The sequence below is a fragment of the Erinaceus europaeus genome, chromosome 10 (assembly GCF_950295315.1).
Source record: "Erinaceus europaeus chromosome 10, mEriEur2.1, whole genome shotgun sequence".
Classification (NCBI taxonomy): Eukaryota; Metazoa; Chordata; class Mammalia; order Eulipotyphla; family Erinaceidae; genus Erinaceus; species Erinaceus europaeus.
Window position 1 is genome coordinate 49673098 of NC_080171.1, and position 12144 is coordinate 49685241.

A 12144-nucleotide genomic window follows, 5' to 3' on the forward strand; every position below is an offset into this window, starting at 1 on the left:
AAGGAAAATGGGAGTCTTAAGAAACTAAATGATTTACGAAAGGTTAAAGAATGGATTGGTTTTTTTATGGTTTAGGAGTTAAAGAACATTTTGGTTTTCCATTAATGTTTTATTCAGTAATGCAAGTAGACAGTGGATATTAAGTCATAGTTTCATGTACTGAGATTCAATAAAGTGAAAAAATGTAATTCTTTTCTTCACAGATTTATTTATCTTATGTTAAAGATAGAGTGTCACACTGTGACTGAGAGAAGTCAAAATGGAATGGTAGAGACTGTTCCATCCTCCAAAGGGAGGTTGGATAACATACTCTTACCTCCCACCTGAGGAAGATGGGTCCTGAAATTGGTGCAACCTGGAAAGTTCCTACTTGTGACCACAGAATGCTAGTTCAGGCCTACAGAGATGCAGAGATTATGTAGGCTTGCTTCTATACTGAATATGGGCCCCAGATCAAATCAATGGGGTTTACAATCAACAATATTTATATCATTTTCTCATATTTGGGAGCTACTCTTTTTCCTGATCCAACTTTCTAGCTCTTTTTCCAGTAATGACATCGTCTCCCCAAACAGCAACTTGGGTCGACCTGCATATCAGATGTCAGTCTCAAGCAAAAACTAGTGAAGTCATGGGCCCCTTGGAATATTTATAAAATAGACCTACTGGCTTTTTCCAAAACAGAGACCACACTCCAAATCTTCATCTGCAATATTCCAGCCTTTAGGTTCATGATTAGTCAACAACTTGGCTTTATATATGTTAACTCTTCTTTCAGCCACCAGGTTCCAGATGCTACCATGATTCTAACCAGACTTCCCTGGACAGACAACCCCACCAATGTGTCCTGGAGCTCCACTTCCCCAAAACCCTGCCCTACTAGGGAAAGAGAGAGACAGGCTGGGAGTATGAATCGACCTGTCAATGCCCATGTTCAGTGGGGAAGCAATTACAGAAGCCAGACTTTCCACCTTCTGCACCCCATAATGATCCTGGGTCCATACTCCCAGAAGGATAAAGAATAGGAAAGCTATCAGGAGAGGGGATGAGATATGGAGTTCTGGTAGTGGGAATTGTGTGGAATTGTACCCCTCTTATTCTATGGTCTTGTCAGTGTTTTGTAAGTAAAAATTATTTTAAAAAATGCCGCTCTGTTATATGTAATAATAGGTCTTGAACAAGGAAGCTCAGACATAAGAGTTTCACATTCTACCAGTTGTGCTATCTCCCCAAACACAGTAGCATTTTTTTTCCACCAGCGCTGTCATTGGAGCTCAGTGCCTGCCTGACCCAAATGTTTTAGTTTTCTATTTCCTGATAGAGAGTGCATGTGAGACAGACAGAAAAGGAGAGACATATGAAGCACTGCTCCATCTCTCATGAAGCTCTCCCCCCCCTCCCCGCAGGTAGGGACCAGAGGCTTGAAGCCAGGTCTTTGGAAAAAAAAAATGCAATTCTTAAAATAGTTTAAATAATTTTACAGAATTGAAATAGTAGCAGAATTTTAATTAGAACACAGTTTCAACCTTACTGAGGGCATTAGCACTGTTTTCATGTCTTCAGCTGTAACCTATACTTTGCTTTTTTTTCTCAAATACTTGACTTTCACAAGTAACTATAATTTTTCTAATATAAAGGTACTAATAAGATGCTAATGCCTTTTCAAAAAAAATCCTAGTGTCAGTATTATTACCCTACTATAGTAAGTCTACTGTGACTATTCATCTAGCATTTTCTTTTCTCTTTTCCCATCATATGCCTCATGGGGCCAACTATCCTATGTCTTTGAAAAGTCACATCTACCCCACTCCCTACAGTCCTCACTCCCTAAGAGGCTCGCTTAATTTTGTTTGTTACTAGTTTACTGAAATAGCTGTTTCAAATGCTGCCAGGAAGTGCTACATGAAATTGAACTTTTCTCTGACTATCCTCTCTGATCTCTGCAGTTCCCCAAACTGGTCCTGAATCTATACCTTCTTCATAATTGCTTCTCCTCTGGTTTATGTGATTCAATGTACTGCTAGTTCTCGCTCTACCCTACAATGCCTCTTTCTCTTTTACTTGTTCTTCTCTTTCCTTGCTCTTTTTTTCCCCTCTTTTCTGTCACACTGCACTTCAAAAATGTGACACATCTTTAAAATTTTACTTCAATTGGTTTCTTATTACATATCCATTGTATGGTCTTTGGACAATAGTCCTGCCCTCTCCTTTAGCTCCATTTACATATTCACAATGACATGCTGGACACTGTCTTCCTGCAATATCTTTGTTTCATTCTTATTAAAATCCTTCTCATATATTAATGAAATGCTACCTGCAACGTGCCCTAAGACCTGTTCATTATGTTTCAAAATGAACCCTACCTGTCACTGCAGAAAAATCACAATTTATTTAAATTGGCCACAGGAAATTTGTTAATCTGATCTGATGGTCTATTGATTTATGTATTTTGAAGTCAGGAAAACAAAACTGTCTGTTGCAGGTGACAGGAATTCAACAAGTACATCAATAAATAAAGTCACTAGTTAAAGTTGAACTGTGCTTTTAGAATTTTTGGTAAAACAGGAACAACAAAACATCTTTGAATTTCCCCATTTAAACTTAGACATGTCTGCACATTTGCATTATACAGATGCTGTGTTCTATTTTCTATTTAAAAGGCAAAAAATATAATATTGACCTAAAGCCTAAATAGTTTTTAAAAAATTTCAAAAATATTTTTTATGGAAAAAAAGATGAAGGGCACCATTTCTTCTAGCCGAGAAACATCCTGAGTTGTGTTCCATAACTCTTTTGCCTCCCTCTGTTTAAACAATTTTTAAATTCCTAAACTAAGATATAAAAGAGAAGGCTATCCAACTCACAGACAGCACAAATCCAAGAGGTTAACCATTATCGCTAAGGATACAATCAAGATCCACAGTTTTGATAACTAGAGGCTGGAATCATGGACTGAAGCCAGTAAACTTGCTTTCACCAAGCACAGTGTGCTACATTTTCATAATCAATTGCATATGTACCAGAAATGGAAGACTAACTGCAGCAATAATTTATTTGGTGGGGGGAAGTTTGTCTTCAAATATTTGGAGGAGTAGCTTTACTCTGTTTCCAGAAATAGTCAGGGATAATGGATAAACTCACAACTTTTTTTAAAAGGCAAAATTCCTTATTATTTATTTATACTTTAGATAGAAAGGCAGAGATGTTGATAAAGAGTGACAGACCACAGCACTGAAGCTTCCTTCAGTGCAATGGGGGCTGGGCCCTAACCTGGGTCTTGCACATGGCAAAGCAAAGGCACTAAGTGAGCTACCACACCAACCCTCAATTTTCTTTAACAAAATTTGTTTCGGAGCTATCCAACTATAGTTAGGGTGAGATTTAGATTTAGGAAGGGACACTCAGAAAGGGAGTATGGATTTGATGCCTTCTTGTGTTTCTGGTATATAGGAAACTAATTTTCATTTCACCAGTCAATCTCAGACTCTTCCCATGACAGCTACCAAGGTAGTTACGTGAAATTCTTTCCCTTCCACAAACTCACAGTGCTGCCCTTTTTACACACGTTTACGGTGCTATTGAGTCGTTCATGAATGCCCTCTTACCACTCCCTCTTGTTTGACTAACTTCTACCCTGCTTTCAAATCTTAACTCCTAAGCATTGGATTGATCTTCTCGTGGTGCATCCCGTGAGTACCCATTCATTGGGGAAACTGACGATCCTTCCTAGCCAACTGAATCCACATGGATCCCAGTCACTTTCAAAGCCAGCAACAAGCAGCTCCTGACAGCTTTCAACCTGACGCTGTTGACTGGCTATGGAAGAAGGGCAAACGCTAGAAGAAGAAGCCAACTCCATGGCCCTGGATGGCTTTTTTTTTTTTTCATTTGATGATGGTTCACTTACTATTGAACCTGGTACAATACCAGAGTTTCAAAATTCCAAACAAATATTGTTTATTGAGATTGAATGCATGGCTAAAATGGAACAAAATCTAAAGGGGAAAAAAAGGATTGAGCTCCTTATACATTGATCCCAAAAGTCAGAGGGTAGAGAGCATAATGGTTCTGCAAAGACTCATGTCTGAGGCAGCAAAGGTCCCAGGTTCAATCCCCAGCACTACCATAAGCCAGAGCTGAGATATATATAATCCATAAGGTTAAAATTTTATTTTTACAAATGCCCTTGACTCTTATTCTCTTCATTCTAAACATTCATTCATTCATTCAAACATTTTAATCTTTGAGATTAAAACTTGTTTCATGCTTCTGTAGAATTTGGAATCTGCTTTGTGAGTATATTTAATCTTTAAGACCTAGGATCAAGTGAGAACTAGACTGCTAATGAGAGTTAAAGGCCAGGAAGATAACAGTTGGAGACCTATTCTGCTGAGTCAGTATATATAGTGAAACGCACTTGAAATTTATTCAACAGCTATTAGTTTTTCCTACTACAATGTCATCTTTAAACCTAATACTGATATTAAATAGGTAAATATACAACCATTCTTCCATCTTATAATAAAGGGGAGGATGTACATAAACAGAATTACTGTTGTGTTCCTGCTGTGTTATGCTCCCTTTATAAGGATGATAATCACTTTTGCAAGAAAAACAAATCTAGGCTCTAGAAAGGATCCGACAGCACTCAAAATTTTCAGATATTTAGGTGACTTCTCTGAGGATTTATATCCTTCCTAGAATTGCCCAAACTACACAATGGTTTTCACTTACATTTTACAAAATTAACGATTAATTTGTGCAACAAGAAAGACAGACTTTAGAATAAGAACACCACAGCATAAAGTAAGACCTTGTGAGACAAAGAGCCTTGAATTGAATCATATATTTGAAGAAGTGAGCAGTAAGCATTAAAAGGTACTGAGCAAAAGATAACACTTGATAGAAAGAAAATATGCAGTCCCAAGGAAGTGGAGCACCCATGAAGGATTTGGAGCTTGAGTTCTTAGCTTCCCTGGCTCTATGCAAATCAGACAGGAAGTTTCAAGGATAAAGAGAGTGAAATGTGACTTAAGACCCTACCTGGAGCAGCTTTGAAAACACAAAAGTATATTTTTGTATTTATGTCAACAACTCTATAAATAAAGAGCAATGTGAATCAAACCAAAGATTCCTTTTGCCATGCCTTTTAAACTCACCATTGAGATCTCAAAAACACTTTGTTGAAAATATCCTGACTTTACAAGATCCCTATACTGTCCTTCAAGGAGCAGTTTCCTATTTGAAAATGTCATCAGAGATTTAGAGACTATATTTTTCAGAAAAGCACATAGATCACAGCTGTATTTTCTTATCTTGATGGTCAAGCTCTAGAACCCTTTGAAAATGTTGCCCTCGTCTCTATAGTAAGAGAAGCTACAGCACAGATAAAACGTAATGTTTCCTGGGGGAGTTTCTTGTTGTTGCTGCTGCTGCTGCTGCTGTTTTACCCTAGCTCCTCAAAGGTCTCTATTGCAGCGCTGACCTGGTAGCCCAAAAGCGATTAAATCACTTGAATGAAAGGGTCAGGTTGTAAGCTGTGCAAGTATGGAAGCTGGTAATCCCTGTTCAGGCCACCCAGCTCTCCAAAGGAGTAGAATACAACATTCAGACAAGATGAAATGCTGCTGTGCCATGTAACCTGGCCCAGGGAAACAGCTTTTCTCCCATTGTAAGGAATGTTCTGCGTTCTGTAAAGGTGGCACTTTTCTAACACACTATGCTGGTAATCTTAGTCCTTTGTGAAAGAAAGAACTATTAAGAGTCTTTTTGTTTGTTTGTTTAATTTTGAATAAAAGCAATGGTTGGAGCAGTGGTTTGGTGATAATAGAGCAGGGCTTGTCTCCATGAGATCTCAAGTTATTGGATCCCTGGCCAGAGTAATGTTATGGGTCCATCTCTTTCCCTCCCTCTGTCCCAGCCCCATCAGTCTCCCTCCCCAACTCCCCCACCCCAGTAAGTAAATCAATCTTTTAAAATATTTTTACAAGAAGATCAGTAAGTTAAATCTTTCTCCCTTTGTTCAAAGCAAACACACACACACACACACACACACACACACACACACTTACACCCTTTTATAGCTAAGTTTAGAAAACTAAACCATATCCTTGGGGTGGAGGGTAGATAGCATAATGGTTATGCAAACAGACTCTCATGCCTGAGGCTCCAAAGTCCCAGGTTCAATCCCCCACACCACCATAAGCCAGAGCTGAACAGTGCTCTGGTTGAAAAAAAAAAAAAAAGAAAGAAAGAAAGAAAGAAAGAAGAGAAAAGAAAACTAAACCATATCCTCTATTGACAGAATATAAGAAATGGAAAAAAATACATTTAAATCAACCCTTTCATTTTATAACAGAAGAAGTGGAGTTCAACAGGTTTAGGGGGCTGAGCTTCACTTCATTATAAAATGAAAGGGTTGAATTTAATGAGTTTGTACATCCTCCACAAATTAGTTAGCAATTGCTAAGGTTAGAAACAACATGCGGACAAGACCCTGTCCATATTATTCATATTATACTATTTTGTGCTACTTGGAAATTAGCAGTGATCCTAGCACATAGCAGACACCATGCAAATGTTTGGAATGAGAAGGAAATTAAAAGGACAGCGTACTAATGATGGCACTCTCTCTCTCTCTCTATTTTTACTATAAACACACAGTGCCATAAAATGTGATGGCAGCTGTGCTCTTACTTTGATACATTCTCAAATGAGGACCTTCATGTGGTAGAGGTTCTCCAAATTCCTATGGACTGCTCAATCCAAACTCAGTTTCTAGGAGTTATACTCCCAACGAATAGTCAAGGAATCCAATTCAGATCAGTGAAGTCTATCTGATACTCAAGAACACAGTATTCCTATAAGGCTGGTGAAGAAGTAACAGCTCCACTGCACTGAAGGAAGTTTTCGTGCCATGTTATCTTTTCCTGCTATCTATCTACCTGAAAAGAAAAAGTATAACCAGTTCTAGGTTTAAAAATCCAAGACAAATATTGCTTGCCCATAAAAGATCAGGTCAGACCATATAGCACAACATATAGAAGCAGGGAAACATGGTCTCTGGACACCTCTGTCTAACTTCCATTCTCACTCATGAGAATTAAAAGACAGATGGAAAAGGGAGCAAGAACAAAAATGAGGATAAGAGAAAGTTAGTTTAAAAGTTCAGGATTGTAACTCAAGCATGCAAAGCCATGTTGCACATAATTTATATTCAATTCAACTCAAACCCAGGTTTATAATTTAGATATGAGGTTTAATATTAACCAAGTTCATGACAAGAATTTAAATGTAGGGCTGGGTGGTGATGCACTGGGTTAAGGTACATAGTACGAAGAGCAAGAACCCAAGCAAGGATCCCAGTTCAAGCCCCTGGCTCCCCACCTGCAGGGGTATCACTTCACAAGTGGTGAAGCAGTACTACAGGTGTCTATCTTTCTCTTCTCTCTATCTTCCCCACCCCCCTCAATTTCTCTCTGTCCTATTAAAAAAAATGGCCACTGGAGTACCAGATTCATAGTATAGACTGTGCCCCAATGTTAACTCTAGAGGCAAGAAAGAAAGAGTAAAGCAAAGAAAAGAAAAGAAAAGAAAAGAAAAAAAAAGAAGAATTTAAATGCCAAGGACAATATAGAGAATGCTTATCCAAATGTGATTCCACCTGCATCAGAGTCACTTGGGTAGATCCCAAGCCCCATCCCATATTTAAAATCCTCTTGAGGGGTGTGGTCTAGGTACCTGTCTTTATCAAGCACCTGTATGATTTTTAAGTGCTCTGAGTTTGAGAATCCATGATGGAGAGAATGAGCAAAGGTGGTTAACATTTTCCTTGAATTATGTTAAAGGAACTTTGATCAAACATAGAAAGAGGACTAAAAAGCAACTCTAGGAGGAAATGGCAATAGTAATTTCCCAGAGCCAAAGTCTGAAGAACATATGGATCACAAGGTCTGGTCTGAAAAACAGCTCTGAAGAGGTTAATCTCTCCAAGATTCCCAGGCCATAAACTCCAACCAGTCACAGGAAATGCACTTTTTAAGCTTTGTCATTCACGCCAAGCAACAAAACTGAATTCAAAGTTGTTTTATGAAAGGAAAAAGCAGATACAGAATTAAATGCCTGAAAAAATTATCCCTGTAATTCAAATAAAAACAAAACAAAATTCTTCTTATGACATCAAAGTTTCCAAATCAGATCTGAATACTGAGCAGAAAGAGCTGGGAAAATCAAGTAGAACAAACTTAAGAACAATATGCTTTCTTTGCCTCTCCAACACTTAAATATAGAAGCCATGCATTTGAAAATATTCAAATTAACTTAAAAGTATCTGGAAATTATATTCTTTTGAATTCCTATATCAACATGCACAAGGACACTGTTTTATTTTATTTGCATTTTTGCATTTATTATTTAGTTGAGAAGAAACATTATGATTTTTAAAAAGAAAATTAAAAATTTTTAAATGTTTACTTCACTGAGTTCAGTATTCACTGAAGAGAATTATAAATTTGTGTTAACTAATAAGGAAAATCATATTTTTGGTATATTGGGAGTTTTTTTAGCACTAAAAGTTGTCACATTCTACACAAGAATCAAACTGGCAAGTCTACATTATATTTCTTACAAAGTCCCTTGGATTTAATGCTATCATCATACAAACAAACTCTGGGGTATTCTGCTAACAGAACATTCACAGTTGAGATGAGAGGAAGTACATAAAACAGATACTTACAGGTAGTGGTTTCCCTTTCCAAGCCAAGAAGCCAGAAACCCTTGGCCCAAGCATGCAGGATAAGAGTCACTGACCCGGTAATCTCTGATTTAAAGGGCTTTGAGTGAAAGCAGGAGGAAAAACAACCCAGGGAAGGAAAGAGAGCTGAAATTCCAGTCTTTCAGGTCAGTTTAGTTTTAGCTTTCTTTGTGCTACAAATCCATTAACCCACCCAACAAGAAAGTATAGAATTGAAGTTCACATACACACTCTACTCTTTCTGCTTGTCTTCTCCAAGGCTGATGCTGCTGTTGTGGCGGCGGTTTTGAAAACTTCCTGATTGCCAAGCCCCAGGGCTCCCTCTGAGAAGGGCATGATAAAGGATGCCTGCAACTGTTTGCAGGAGCCGACCTCCCTGGCAGGGAGCCACAGTTCCTCTAGTCCCTTCTGCTGGCTGGGTCCGCAGGGACAAAACTGAGCTTTTGTTAATAAGGTCGGTTGTGTCTCTCTCCAGCTTCCTTTCTCACTATTAGTTATGTACTAACTGCTCTGCCACTGGCTGAGCCATAGCTGCTGCTCCCACTCACAGCACACAAGCACACACATGCTCATGCACATGGGTACATACACATGTCACACATATACAGGCACTTATACACACATGCTATACACAGAGATCACCCCCAAGAAACGTGTGTACACAAGAACACATACACGGCTTCACGGGCAATCACAGGCCCTCTGTGTATGGTTATGCACACATTCCACAGACACATGCTTACACCCACACACAAACTCACACTTTTCTTTCTTAAACCTCCAACTCTACAAACACACTTTTCTTTTGTTCTAGAAACTCTCTCACTCTTTCTCTTTAAATAAATAAACTCACATCGCGAAAGGTTTTTATTTAAATTCACAAACGTGTTCAGAATTTTGGAGAAAGGGAAAGAAAAGGGAACTGCCCTCTTTAAACTTTTGTCACAGCAAGGGAAAGACAGACAATTCTATGATACTGTTTTTTAAGTACCTCAGTTCTTCCATTTTCATGTACCTGGTTCTTTTTAAAATCCACACAGTTATCATAAATCTCACCTCATTTTCCTACAGTTCATGACCTCTCTGCTTCAAATATATATTAATAAAATCTTTCCTTACTTGTGATATATAAAAATATAATTATGTATATTTTTTTCCTTAGGAGGAGAGGAAATCATGCTTTTTGCTATAATATGGATGGAGAGAATTATGTTAAGTGAAAAAAGCACAGTGTACCATAAACCAATTCAACTTAGAATGTGGTTCCTCCTTACAAAGTTATCACACCACACTCTTCCCTTGGAAGCAATGAAGGAAAGCGAAATGGGGAGAGGGAAGAGAATTTTGTAAAGAAAAGAGGAAGGGAAGGAAGAATGGAAGGAGAAAGAAGAAATGAATAAAAGGTAATGCAAAAGGAGACAGAAAAATAATCATTCACTTTGAAATATGCTCTGTTGATATTTTCAGTCATGAATGGTGCAATTTATTTACTAGAAGTCCCCAGAAAATATAAGTTTTCCACAATCTACTAAATCATTACATCTAATATGAAAATAAATAGTGAACTTCTTAAAGAATACTAAACTTTTTATAAAGATAACACTGTTGTTGTTATTTTGACATTATGGTTATTGCTCGGGCTCAGTACCTACAAGACTCCGCCATTTATGGTGGACATTTTTATCTATTAGAGAGTGGGTGAGAAACGAAGGAAGGAAGGAAGGAAGGAAGGAAGGAAGGAAGGAAGGAAGGAAGGAAGGAAGGGAGAGAAAGAAAGAAAGAAAGAAAGAGAGACAAAGACAAAAATTGAGAGAGAAAGAAAGGGAAAGGAAAAGAAAAAGAAAGAGAAGACTCCACAGTACCACTCCAACACTCATGAAGTTTTCCCCTTTCAGGCACTCCCATGTGGTGGCTGGGTGCTCAAATCTGGCTTTTATTGCATTTTTACATGTCTGCTATACTGCAGGTTAAAAGAAATAAAAGCTTTTAAGTGTCTATTTATTGGATAGAGACAGAGAAATCAAGAGGGAGGAGGGAGATAAAGAAAAACAAAGAGAAAGAGAGACACCTGCAGGACTGCTTTATAATTCATGAAACGTTCCTCCTACAGATAGGACTGGGGCTTGAACCTGGGTCCTTGCACATTATAATATGGCACTCAACCCAGGTGCATTACCATCTAACTCCAGAAGTAAAATTTTAATAAGAGAAGACACTTTCATTCTCATAATGAATTTAAAAGTGTTGAGCTTTTGGGTCAGTGAGACAGCTCACCTGGAAAGGTGCTTGCTTTAGCATGAGTACATCCCAGGTTTGACTTCATCCTCCACCATATATAGGCTTTCCCCTTTCTGCCTCTGTCTGCCTGTCTGTCTGTCTATCTGAAAAAGTTAGCCTAGAACAGTGAATCCCCAGTAATGGCAAAAAAACAAACAAAATTGCTCAGATTTTTAATGCCTCACCAGCATAGAAATGAAGATGAGTCTAGATGCTATTCATTGAAACAAGAGATCCACCTGATAAAGAAATGACAGTAGGTAGTTGTATAGCTAGTTGCACTGTTGTGCTTCTACCAACAGAAATAAATGTGTTAAATCACTTTTATTGGAGGAAATACTCTTGGCATTTTGTTTTCTTTTATTGAGTCAAGTTTACTCCATGAATAATTTCCCCACTCCTAAACCAACATTTTCATTCAGAAAGTGAGAGAAAGAGACAGAGAAAGGGAGAAACATCACAGCACCTGAGCTTCTCCCAGTGTCATAGCTCCTCCCTTTTGGTAGTGAGGCAAGGATCTAGGCCACATAAATTGCAAAGCAAGTGCCTTACCTGGTAAGATATCTCTCTAGCCTCACTGTCAGCATTCTAAGAAAAAGAAAGAACTAATGGTAGCTTATCCCAATTAAGAATACTTTTACAATATCAAAACAAGACAAAAGAAGCTTTTGGTGTATCTTAAAAGTGATGAGGGGCCGGGTGGTGGTGCACCTGCTTAAGCACACATATTGCAGTGCTCAAGGACCTGGGTTTGAGTCTCTGGTCCCCACCTGCAGGGGCATAAAGCTTCAGGAGTGGTGAAGTAGGGCTACAGGTGTCTCTCTGCCTCTCTCCATCTCTATTACCTCCCTCCCTCTCAGTTTCTGGCTGTCTCTATCGAATAAATAAATAAAGATTTAAAAAAGAAGAAGTAAATAACACAAATCTACTAGCAAAAGTCCCAGACTTGTCTAGGAGGATGAGGTTATAGCCACACAAACACTGAATGTCTTTTACAGGAAACAGAGTGCTGATCTATTAAATCCCTTACTACTACTACTAGCTTTTGCCCTTATTCTGTAGCCAGTCAACAGCGTCAGGTTGAGCCTGATGTCAAGTTTCGAGACCTCCTTTGA

General features: G+C 38.3%; 1 protein-coding gene across 8 annotated transcripts in view; it reads right to left on the reverse strand.

The window, feature by feature from the left end:
- The window catches only part of FREM1 (FRAS1 related extracellular matrix 1), a 185171-nt gene extending 175770 nt beyond the window's left edge, over positions 1-9401 (reverse strand). For 2 of the 8 annotated variants that reach the window (XM_060199591.1, XM_060199590.1), the window contains exon 1: positions 8980-9399. The gene's annotated coding sequence lies outside the window, so the exon portion shown is untranslated. Of the gene's footprint in view, positions 1-8734; positions 8832-8979 lie in introns of all 8 variants that reach the window. The other 6 variants (XM_060199593.1, XM_060199594.1, XM_060199588.1 and 3 more) reach the window with 5 other exon arrangements.
- Positions 9402-12144: the final 2743 nt, after the last annotated feature.